The 13050-nt window shown below is 41.4% G+C and overlaps 1 protein-coding gene across 1 annotated transcript in view; it reads left to right on the top strand.

Moving 5' to 3' along the window:
- Positions 1 to 13050, top strand: part of cntfr (ciliary neurotrophic factor receptor) — a 734458-nt gene that overhangs the window by 275437 nt on the left and 445971 nt on the right. Inside the window, exon 3 of the mRNA XM_039759654.1 lies at positions 9491 to 9576. The gene's annotated coding sequence lies outside the window, so the exon portion shown is untranslated. The remainder of the gene's footprint in view (positions 1 to 9490; positions 9577 to 13050) is intronic.

The raw sequence follows: 13050 nt of genomic DNA, 5'->3' as shown, positions 1-13050 counted from the left end.
TGGCCTCACTGACACCTCTTCCAAAAGCAACCCAAGCTTTTTCCTAAATGGTCTCCCATCCAAGTTGCTTGCCGGGCCCGAACATGCTTAGCTTCATGTAGATGACGTCTACTGAAGGTCATGTGATATGGCTGCCGAAGACCCCAGGAGGTTTGTCAACAGGCCATAGTGGACAGATTTTGTTAGTTTCCATTTAGGCAAATTGGTTTCTACAAATTTGTGTTTGTATGTTGTAAGGGATCAGCCATCAGCCTTACACCCTCAGTGTGCATGGACTGGGGGAGAAAGTGTGTGGACAGGGCATTATCTCCTCAGAACACTAGATGGCAGCCCCCCTGGGTTGCAGCAGTGCCTTGGTTTCCCACAGGGAAGCATGGGACATGGAGTTTTTCAACTCAGCCCTGTTGGGTTCTATAAGAGTGCCGCTGGGGAGCCCTATTTCATGGGAATCCAACCTCACCCGGAAATGCTTTCGGACCACATATACGGAATACTGAAAGAACCCCCAGGTGGGAGATAAATAGAGCTGCCTGCCTCACAAGGACGAGCCAAAGTTGGGTGGATGAGGATTGGAGGTGGCAGTGACCATTGAGAGAAAAAGAAAAGAGTTGTGCTGTACAGTGCTTTATTGTACTTGTGGCTGTGGGAAACGCTTGTGAGAAGAGTTTTCCCACAGTAAATGATTCTTTGTGCTTTTAACTCGTGTCCTGAGCATGCTCGTGTTGGGTGTTTGAGGAGCTTGAGCATGTCCACAATGTGTACTCATTCTGTAATTAGTAATTTGTAAAATCTATTGTGGGGTTCACTGTAATACTTTCTATTTTCAACCTGCATTGTAAAGTTGGATATGACACTGCTCACATTGTCTTTAGCCATCCATCCATCCATCCATTTTCTAACCCGCTGAATCCGAATATAGGGTCACGGGGGTCTGCTGGAGCCAATCCCAGCCAACACAGGGCACAAGGCAGGAACCAATCCTGGGCAGGGTGCCAACCCACCACAGGTTGTCTTTAGCCATGCATTGTTTATTCTTTTTTGATTAGATGGTGCGTTTGAATTATTGTTCACCTTATGGGTGCGTGGTGAATTTGTCCCCATATTCCTAAAAATGTCAGATTGCATCAACTACCTCCGTTAGGGTATTTTTAATGTTTATGCTGGGCATCCTCTGTTATTGACTATCGAGGGAAAAAAATTGAAATGGTTAACACAAAATTCATCCATTAACCAACCCGCTATATCCTAACCACAGGGTCACGGGAGACAATCCTAGCCAACACAGGAAACAAACTCTGGGCAGGGCGCACACACCAAGGACAATTTAGAATCGCCAATTCACCTAACCTGCATGCCTTTGGACTGTGGGAAGAAACCCACGCAGACACGGGGAGAACATGCAGACTCCACGCAGGGAGCGAACTCTGGTCGCTACCCACTGAGCCACCGTGCCGCCATAACACAAAATTGAACTTTTCAAAATATCTTAATACTAAAAGTGGGAAAACATTTTGCTTTTGCAGCATCTAAATAATAAAATGTACTTGATGTAAATGACTGAGATCATTTATGTTAGGTAGAATGCCCAGTGGTGGCTGGGTGGTCTCTCAGCCTTGGAACCCCTACAGATTGTTTTTTTTCATCTTCCTAGTCATCTGACCTTACTTTATTCCTTGTTACTTAGTATTGCCTAATCTTATTTTTGTTTCATGTAAACTTTTCCTTCTTCATCTTGTAAAGCACTTTGAGCTACACCATTTGTATGAAAATGTACAAAAGAAATAAATGTTATTGTTGTTATTATATACTTGCATTTTACCTGTGAACCTGTCACAACGCTCTACACCTGTACTGAGTGAAGACCACTACACAAAAAGAAACTGAATATTCCTTCAAAAATAATAATAATTCTTTGTATTTATATAGCGTTTTTCTCACTGCTCAAAGCACTCAGCAATTGCAGGTTAAGGGCCTTACGGAGCAGAGTCCCTTTTGGTATTTACAGGATTCGAACCAGCAACCTTCCGATTGCCAGTGCAGATCCCTAGCCTCAGAGCCACCACTCCATCTGAAATGTTTTTCTTGGCTATCGGGATAGTATTGTAACACAGCCTGATTAACATTACACAGAATATTATGCATATGAGACTCACACCTTACACAAAAGTACTGCGGCTACAGTATGAACTGCTTCATTCATCCATTAATTATCCAACCCGCTATATCCTAACTACAGGGTCACGGGGGTCTGCTGGAGCCAATCCCAGGGCACAAGGCAGGAACAAACCCCGGGCAGGGCACACACGCCTGGGACAATTTAGAATCGCCAATCCACCTAACCTGCATGTCTTTGGACTGTGGGAGGAAACCCACGCAGACACGGGGAGAACATGCAAACTCCATGCAGGGAGGACCCAGGAAGAGAACCCGGGTCTCCTAACTGTGAGGCAGCAGCACTACCACTGTGCCACCATGCCACCTGCTTCATTCAGGCCTCTTAAAATATGTCTGTCTGGTTCAAGGCTCATACTAATGAAACGGTGCCATTTTTATTAGACTTTCTGCCAACCAATGTGAGCAATATATTAGAAATGCAGCAGGAAGTATCATTTGCCATGGAAAAGACGATGCGCTCTTTTCGAGTGAACATGGCAGGTTTTGTTTGTATCTATTGACACTGCATTATTTTAGCATACATTTAGTTACTTCTACTCGGTTTTATTGTTCTACTTATCATGACTTCTTTTCCGCAAAATCTTACACAGACACGTCGCCCTCCTTGACATTAAGGCATCCATCCCCACCCATTGGAAAGTGATATCACTGCACTGCACCTCAGGAAGGACATTTCAGGGTTCTGTACTACCACCACCAGGTGTTGATGTATTACCACCCATTTACTTTTTCAAAAATCAAGTCAAATTTGTTTATAAAGTACATTTTGAAAGAGCAAAGTGCAGTTCAAACTTAAACAAGAATAAAGCTGTGACATAAAAACACTGAATAAAACTATACAAACAAAACGGTCTCCAAACCCCAAAGCTTAAAAGAACATAACGACTTCTAAGCCAATAACAAAGGTAAAACATTATTCAGTGTCGGCAAAAGCAGAGAAAAAAAGATATGGATTTAAATGTCAGGACCGTTGAAGCAAACAAAGGTAACTCATTCTGGAGTTTTGCAGCAGCCACGGAAAGAGCTTGATCAGCTCTCCTTATGAGGTGAGAACGGGGCTCTGATTAGAGAAATTTGAACTAAGGATGGAGGATGACTATTGGATTATTGGATGAAGAAGTCTGAAATATACATATACAGAGGAGTCTGATTATTTAGTGCTTTAAAAACAAAAAGGAGCAGTTTAAATGTTATCCTAAACCTGATGGGCAGCCATTGAAGAGAGGCCATGATAGAAGTAATGGGCTCTCCCTCCTACATGAGTTTAATTTGAACCAGCTGAAGTCGAGACAGGGAAGTGTGACTGACTGCAAGATTATAATCCAACCTGCTGGAGACAAGGACATGGGTGACAATCTCCAGGGGCCTCATGTATAAACGGTGCGTACGCACAGAAATGTTGCGTAAGAACTTTTCCACGTTCAAATCACGATGTATATAACCTACACTTGCCGTAAAGCCACGCACTTTTCCACGGTACCTCATGCCTTGTCGATACGCAAGTTCTCCGCTCGGTTTTGCAAACTGGCGGCACCCAGCGTCAAAGCAATGGTACTGTTCTTGTGTGATTACTCATTATTTTCATGACACGGCTTTATAAATACACAGAAACTAACCGCATATTGTTTATTAGTGTAATGCATCTGATTGTAATTAACTCGTAACAATATAATGGTCAGGGAACAGCCATAGTATTCCAAATACCATAACTGCTTTAGCGTTGTTACTCTCACTTCTTCTTCTTCTTCTTCTTCTTTCAGTTCCTCCCGTTAGGAGTTTCCACAGCGGATCATCTTTTTCCATATTACTCTTACTGCACGACTCGGAGTATTTATATCACTGTATCTGAGTGTGAATCACAGCAGCAGCTGATCGGAAAGAGAATTATCGGTATACAGCTTCAAGGACACGCTGTCTCAGCCACGGCAAAACGTTTTAAAGCCTTTCCTGTACGGACCTCGCGGTTCAGAAACAGTTTAATCCCAAGAACTATAAACGCACTCAATCAAATGCTCCTTGTAGAACGGTTTGTACTTATAAGTACAATCACCCCACTGTAAACTTGCACTACAGTTATAATATCTCACAACCTGAGCCACTTTATAAAGCGCGTATTTACATATGATGACGATATCATTGTTAAGGTGAAATGCAGCAAAATATGTTTGTTAAATTATACACATAAAACTTTAACTTCATTTAAATAATCTATATTCTTCACTGGGAGTGTCGTGAAGGATAGAATAATTAAACATGTACTACGAAGATATTTCAATATTCTTTAAACGTTTTGAAGAATCGGCGCTAAGCTTACAGATGGCTTAACGTCTATTACAGAGCTGATTGTATGGCGATCGGTTACTTGGGGAAAGAAAAGCACTGACTGCAGTGACGGCTACGCCAATATATATTGAATATAAAACAGTGTAAACAAGCGCTTTATAGCGCCCGCATAGAATACGCAGAGGCACGTGTTCACACTCAAGGTCTTTATTTTTCTTCAGCTGTGTGACACGTCTTCCCCGTGCCACACAGCCCAAACACAGTCCAAAACACAAACACACAAAGAAACCAAACACTTTCCTGCTCCACCACTCCTCCCAGGCAACCTCGTCCTCTTCCTCCCGATTCTGGCCTCAATTGCTGGGAGGCAGGCCCTTTTATGCCCCACCCGGAAGTGATCCAGGTGCCTGACCAGCTGGTCTTAATTGCACCTCCGGGTAGGGCTGATAAACCGTCCAGTGTGGTGGCTGGATCTCTGCAGCACCCCCTAGCGGCCACCCCATCTCCCAACCGGGCTGCTGTGGTGGACTCCATGTCCCATGGAGCCATGGGGGAGATTGAGGAGGAATCCACTGCCAGGGAGAGTGCCCCCAAGTGCCCCGGGGGAGGTATTGCAAAGTCCATGATGGCTCCCCCGGGACGTATGCATCAGAGGCGTCCCGGCCGGGCATGGGACCCGGCTGTCCATCACAACAGAAAGAGAAAATAACAACACAGCTAAAAACGCAGCGACAAATTTCGACAATAAATTATTTCATCGAAGTGAAACACGTTTAATAACGTGCTTTAACTCCTATCATCATGAAAATGACATCACGTATACATCTCAGTATTTTAGTTATTCAGAGAGCTGTAATATCACGAATGTAATGGATTCTGTGTCCAGTTGGAGGAAGAGAAGCAAGGTTTACTTGGTTTAAGAAGCAAGTAGTGATTCACACACAGAGAGCACATACGAGTGTGCAAGATCAAATACAAAACAAAGCATTTAACGTGCTACTTTAATTACGATGTGATTTGAGAAACTGGTTAATTAAACGATTTTAAGATGAAGTTTATAATGTTCTACTAAATGACAAAATAAACTACGTGATTAAAGTGGAAATGTCGAGATTGAAGTTGACATTTCGTGCTTTTTCCCCACCGTGTGCCTTTTTCTCTGTACCTAATAAACTTTCATATGACACTCAGACAGTGGGCTTACAACTCTTCTTTTCACGGCAACTTTGATATGTGACTTCTTTTTTATTTCCGGCACTGTGCGATTTTGTGAATGTGAGCTTTCAAGTTTCTCCAACACGCTATGTCACTCGATCAACTTCATTTTGTTGATTATACCACGGCTTATTTGAACAAATAGTATGTTTTTCCTTTGCCTCCACTTGGTATTCACTGAAATTCTTATATTTCCCCGTGCTTTTCCCATTGTCTTTTCACAGAAGGCTGCGCTTAAGGGCGATTTATATTGATTTGCATATTCAAATAGGCGTAATTCTGGGAGGATTTGGGGCGTTACAAAATGCGCGTGCACGAGCGTTAGTTTTCACGCTGATCGGGATTTATGTAACAGAAGAACGTGGAAGTTGGTGTACGCACAGATTCCTGCATCTGAATTTTTCTGTGCGTAAGCACATTTCGGCTTTTGTGCTTACGCCATGTTATAGTGCGAGTTCTACGCACGGCGTTATACATGAGGCCCCAGGTCTTTGGCAGATAACAAGGTCTTGATTTTTGGCTATGCTTTTGAGATGATGGTAACTATTCTTGATCACTGCATTTATGTGTTTGATGAAATGGAGGGAAGAATCAAAAAATTAGCTCCAGGTTTTTTTACATGAGTTTTATGGCAAGTTTACTGAGGGTAACAGGAGGGCCGTAAAGCGGCACCTTTGTCATTTAACAAAAGGACGGTATTAGCCAACCAGCATTTAACATCCATAAGGCAGTCGAGCAGATGTTTCAATGGACCAAAGAGATGCTGTCTTAACAGAATATCCCACCCCAAAATGATATGTTTTTTTATATGTTACTGACCCCATGTAGTTTGTATCATTGGCTGAATAATTTTGAACCTTATGTTTTCATGAGGAGTCAATGGAGGCTCTGATCGGGGCGCTCGAGAGACTGAGTGAGGAGTCTGAGTGTCTGGGCTTGTGAGTGTCCTCATAAAAACCAACATCCAGGCCTTTAATGACCTCTTGGGCATGGCCATCAGCAGTGTGTCTGTCTGCGGAGAGAGTGTCGACCTCTTCGAGAGGTTTACTTACCTCAGCAGTGACATTCATGTCTCTGGTGACTCTTCCTATGAAGTCAATAGATGGATTGGGAGAGCATGGGGGTCATGAGGTCACTGGAAAGGGGTGTGTGGCGTTCCCGATATCTATGCAAAAGGACGAAGGTCCAAGTCTTTAGAGTCCTTGTGTTTCCTCTCTTGGTCTCATATGGTTGTGAAACATGGAAGTTATCCAGTGACCTGAGACAAAGACTGGACTCCTTTGGTACTGTATCTCTTTGGAGAATCCTTGGGCACCGCTGGTTTGACTTTGTGTTGCTCATGGAGTCCCGAATGAGGCACATTACCTGCATTGTGAGGAAGCGTCAGTTATGACACTATGGCCTTGTGGCGTGATCCGTCTCACAGGATCCTCATTGTTAAACATCCAAGCAGCTGGACCAGGCCAAGGGGTCACCCACGTAACACCTGGCTGCGGCAGATAGATGGTCATTTCTGGGGAGTGGGACTGGACTGCGTGTCTGCCTAGGGGGCTGCCAACCAGGATCCTGACCTTTCGTCGTGTATTGGGTGTGACAAAGTGATGTACCAGTGCATGCTCCCCAACCTGACCTGACCTGTTTTCATGAGGAACAGAGATAAGAGTTTCTGATATTCTGTAATAGGGGTCTCCAACTCTGGCGCCAGAGGGCTACTGTGGCTGCAGGTTTTTCATTCTAACCCTTGCCTTAATTAGCAACCAGTTACTGCTGCTAATTACCCGTTTTGCCTTCATTTTAATTGACTTGCAATTTACGACACACTCCTTAATTATTTGTTTTTTCCCCTTAATTAGCAGGCACACAATAATAAGATTACAAAATTAGTAAACACATGAGCAGCTAATCTGCATCCATCACACAATATCTGAAAACAAAGAACGTGATGACGGTAAAGGTCTCAGTAATATTGATCTGCTCAGGTCCACAAAACATTGTGACAGTGCTCTTAGTAAAAAGAAATTTAAAGCTTTGGAAAAGTTTCAGTGGCAGAATGGAGGAACCAACAAGCGAATTAAATAACAGTGTTAAATTAACAAGAAGGATCAGCTTCTAAATAAGAAAGTGGTTGGGGTTTAAGGCCTTGACTTAGCTGGTCATCTGTTGGCTCACTTCACATATTATTTCTATTTGCAAAAATTAAGCAAATCAGAGGAATGAAAAAAAAAAAGTTAATTAAAATGAAAGGAAAAGAAGTTAATTAGTAGTCAAAAACTGGTCACTGAGAAAAAAAAGGGTTAGAATGACATCCTGCAGACACAGTAGCCCTCCAGGACTGGAGTTGGACTCCACTGTGGCCAATACTGGACAACAGAAAACAATATCAAACATGTTAATAAAAATATTTCACATTCCTTGTGTTATGTAACGAGCCTCGTTACGCCTAATCGGAAATGAAAATGGTGAATATCTGCAGCCGGGATAAAAATTACAAGCTCATTTAGAGATGGAAAAGGCGAAGATCTGGAGTGAGGATAAAAGTAACATTGTAAGAGTTCAGGGCCTGGCCTGACTTCAAATGATGAGAAATGTTCTGTTGCTTTTCATGTAAATTGTTTCAACACTTACATCTGATAGCAAGTTAACGCTGAGTTCAGTTACCGTGTTATTTTGGGTACTGTGGAGAAACGCTTTACCCCTCTTATTTCAGATGTTATTTTAAAGCTGGACGAGTTTGGTCAGAGGGGGACTGGGGATTTTTGTGAAAGTGCGTGAGAGCACAATACAATTCAAACTAAAATGGGTGATTAAGACGTTAAAATGCGGACTAAATTCATCCAGGTCACTGACTAGGGAAGTAAGGGACATCATCCTGACTCACTCAGCAGCAGAAACGATTCACTCTGTTACCAAATATCTTAATGATGAATCATGCTGAAGGTGGGTGACAGCAAATAAGGAATCAATGGTCTGTTAGGAGTGGGCACAACAAGCTGCGCCAGCTCAATCCAAATATTAATGGCTTTAAATATAAACCTCTGGTACAATCTGAGGAGGTCTAACCTCATTGTATTGCCACCTACAAGCCTGTTAGTGACAACAGAAGCTCTCTCTTATCCAAGCCACATGTTTGTATGTGTGTTTGTTGTTTTTATTCATTTATTTGTTTGTTTGTTTTTGGTGAGCTTTTGTACAATTCATGTAAAGTATAATCTAACTAATTGACATGCCAAGTCATAAGGCCGTACACTCTATAGGGCCCAAACATACATATTTTTACTAGGTTAGGTTAGGTTTGATTAAACGTTACTAATCCCAAAGGGGAATTTATTTGCGTACAGCAGCAGAAACATAAAACAACAAGGATAAAGACTCACAGGACAAATAATACAATCAAACAATAAATAAATAATGTGCACTGTGCAGAAATGGCGAAATTAATGTAAAATTGCAAGATGAACTTTTGCCGTTGGGAGGAATGCATTGAATTGCCTGATAGCAGTGGGAAAAAAACGATCCCCAGAGATGCTTACATTAAAATATTGTTAAATATACCACTTCTGTTAAACACTCTCATGAATGAAAATGGAACGCACTCAAACGCATGCATGTCATTAGATACCTTCGAATACATTTGCCAGCTCTTCACCTTCTCCAACCTTTACTGACTGTCATTTAACAGAGACCTTTCCCAGCGTTAGACTTTGAAGAGACGTTTCACTGCTCATCATCATCTTCTTCAGGTGTCCTGGTTCACTCTGGTATTGGATCACCTCCATGTCTTAGTTGATGTGTAATGATGGCTTTCTTCTCTCCACAGCTCAAGATTTCTTGGATCAAATTTGGAGAGTGTTCTTGGATTAAATAAAATTCAGAGTTTGACAGGTCTGGTTGATAAACGATCAGGTAAGCACATGTTTTTTTTATTATTTCCTTTTAAGGATAAAAGTGAAAATCAAAATATGAAGTTGCAGGGTTGAGCCCTGAAATACCGTTATGATTTAGAACGTAGAAAGTCATAGGTCAGTGTCACTTTTTGGGCAATACAAAATAGAAGGGTGTTGCGTTCAAACAACATACTTGTCTTGAAGTCTCTTCATCTGATTTAATGCTAAGTGGGGGGGGGGGCAAGGTTTTTTTTTATTTCTTGTCTTCTTAGAGAGTCAAGGTTGGGGGGGCTGTCAAAAATGGGGTCTATACAAGCCCATTCAAGCATTCCATGTGTGATTATGGGCTACACAAGAAATAAATTGTTGGTTGTAGAGTCTGTCTGAGTGGCAGACGGCTTTAACTTTGGCTAAGATGCCAGTCCATGATAGGGCCCTTTCATTCACATAGCCACACATTCACATGGGGTCAGTTATTTATCCCCAAATTGCCAGTTTTTCTAACTAAGATGATTCTTTTAAGAGCCAGGGTCAATGAAGTGGTCTTTCTATAATGACATAACTAGAATAGCATTAGCAGGAACGGATCTACTCTGAACCTAATGAAGCTTACGCTTTAGGGCCTCTAATCCTGATGGGGCCCCAGAAACAACTTTAGTTCAGATTGATTAAAACGTTTGGGTGTCTTCTGTATGAGAAAGGGTATTTTAAATAAAAATAATAATATAGTGCAGAAAATGCAAAATAATAGTTAAAATGTTATTAAAGTATCATAAAAATGTACATTTCTGGTGATCTGTCATGGATCAACCCCAGTGAAGAACATAATAGTGCTTTCCCTCCAGGATTAGAGTTGGAGTTGGACCCCACTGGTCCATGGTGACCAATACTAGACAACAGAAAACAATATCAAATATGTTAATGAAAATATTTCACATTACTTGTGTTATGTAAAGAGCCTCGTTACGCCTTATCGGAAATGAAAATGGTGAATATCTGCAGCTGGGATAAAAATTACAAGCTCATTTAGAGATGGAAAAGGCGAAGATCTGGAGCGAGGATAAAAGTAACATTGTAAGGGTTCAGACCTGGCCTGACTTCATATGATGAGAAATGTTCTGTTGCTTTTCATGTGAATTGTTTCAACACTTACATCTGATAGCAAGTTAACGTTGAGTTCAGTTACCGTGATATTTTGGGTACTGCGGAGAAACGCTTTACACCTCTTATTTCAGACGTTATTTTAAAGCTGGATGACTTTCGTCAGACTGAGTGGAAAAAAGCATGAGGGAGACCGGAGATTATTGTGAAAGTGCAATGGTGAAAATGAGAGAACAGTACAATTAAAACGAAAATGTGTGATTAAGACATTAAAATGCGGACTGAATTCATCTAGGTCACTGACCAGGGAAGTAAGGAACATCATCCTGACTCACTCAGCAGCAGAAATGATTCACTCTGTTACCAAATATCTTAATGATGAATCATTCTAAAGATGGGTGACTGCAAATAAATAACAAAGTGAATGTTAGATGTTGTGGTGGGTTGGCACCCTGCCCGGGATTGGTTCCAGCCTTGTGCCCTGTGTTGGCTGGGATTGGCTTCAGCGGACCCCCATGATTCTGTGTTCAGATTCAGTGGGTTGGAAAATGGATGGATGGAAAAAATAAAATTTGTGGTGATCTGTCCTGGATCAACCCCACTGAAGAACAGAAGAGTGGTTTGCCAGGCCTCATTGTTGGTTGCAAAGGGGACCCCATAACAGTTCAAGTTCCACCTCTGAGCATCAATAAAGGTATAAGTCAGAACTCTGCCAATTCACAACCTTGATTCAAGTTTTTATTCTCAAAGTGAGAAAGGTTTTCCTTTTTTCAAATTTCAAAATTAATAATGATTAACATCCACAAGCACCTTGAGCACTGGGAAAGGTGCTATATAAATAAAATGTATTATTAATAATGTTATTATTATTACGTTCTCACCTTTAAATAATATAGCATCTACTACATGACTAATTGACACACCTACACCAGTAGCCTCACAAAGACATGACATCTTCTGGAATGTGAATGATGCCAACTCTGGATGATATGATCAAAGATATAACAAAAAGAAGTAGAAAAATATGAATAAAAGTTAATTTTAGGAAAACAAAATAAGGGAAAAAATGAATCTCAAAATGTTCTTCAACAGCTGAAAATCCTGACACCCAGGCTTGATGTTATGAAAGAATAAGAAACGTTTCCCTCAGATACTTTTAAGTACGTGTCTTAGGGTGACTTGATAGTCTCATTACTCCCAATTTGTACTGTACATAGCAGTATATAATATTTTCTTGAAGATACAAAAAGCCACAAAACTTAAATGAAACAACCTACACAGCCAATTGATCTGCTCCAACTAAAAATAAAATTCTTAATTCTTTTTTTACTGAGAATTTCTATTCTATTTTGTGTGTTAGAAACCATAAAGTGCTCCGAGTCTCCAATTCAGAACAGGAACATGCCATTCTCAGACTTGCTTAATCCAGTTCAGGGTTGTGAGGGCTCCAGGCCTATCCTCACTGACACACCAGTTTACCAACTCTGTCACATATGAGTGGTCAATTTACAATCACCTAATGCATAGGTCTTTGGCAGGTGGAACACTCTAGAAACACCAGATACAGGAAAAAAAAAACATGCGTACTCCATGTTAACTGTACATGGTATTTGATTGCAGGAGGTTAGAACTTCTGGTACGATTCACTGGAACCAAGGAACTTAGCCCAAACCCTGAAAACCAGCCCCAGACCATTAAAACCTTCTTCCTCCAAATTTTGCAGTCCAGAAAAGAGTGTTCTCCTGGTATCCGCTAAGCACAGTTTCGTCCATTAGACTGCTAGATAGTGAAGCATGGTTCATCACTCCAGAGAACACATTTCTACTGCTCCAGAGTCCAGTGACGACATGCTTTACACCACTGCAGCCGACGCTTGACGTTGCGCATAGTGATCTTAGACTTGTGGGCTGCTGCTCGGCCATGGGAACCCATTTAATATTGCTGCCAGAGACAGTTTGGAACCCTGTGAGTCATGTGACAGAGGGGAGGCTTTCATTAATGTGATGCCCTTCAGCACACGGTGAGTTTGCATGGTCTACCACTTCATAGGTGAGCTGTTACTCCTCAGCGTTTCCACTTGAAAATGATAGCACTTACAGGTGATTGTGGGGAGATCTAGCAAAGCAGAAATTTCACATAATGACTTGTGGCAAAGGTCTTTTGTGGCTCATGAAACTTAAAAGAGATTCTCATTTATGTTTCATTTAAGAATCAACTTTGTCTCTGATGTTTCTCCTGAAGTTTCTTAAGAAAATTAGCTTTAGACTGAAAGGAGACATGAGATACATGTCAGGTGAAAGAAGTCAAAATGAACAATTTGGTTATAAAAGCATGGGATATTTTGTTAAATCTCTTTCTAGTATTGTCTGAATCTCTTTCCAGGCTCCACAAT

This window comes from Polypterus senegalus, chromosome 7 (genome assembly GCF_016835505.1).
Source record: "Polypterus senegalus isolate Bchr_013 chromosome 7, ASM1683550v1, whole genome shotgun sequence".
Classification (NCBI taxonomy): Eukaryota; Metazoa; Chordata; class Cladistia; order Polypteriformes; family Polypteridae; genus Polypterus; species Polypterus senegalus.
Note: the sequence above shows the minus strand (reverse complement) of the source record. Positions and strands in the feature narration are given on the sequence as shown.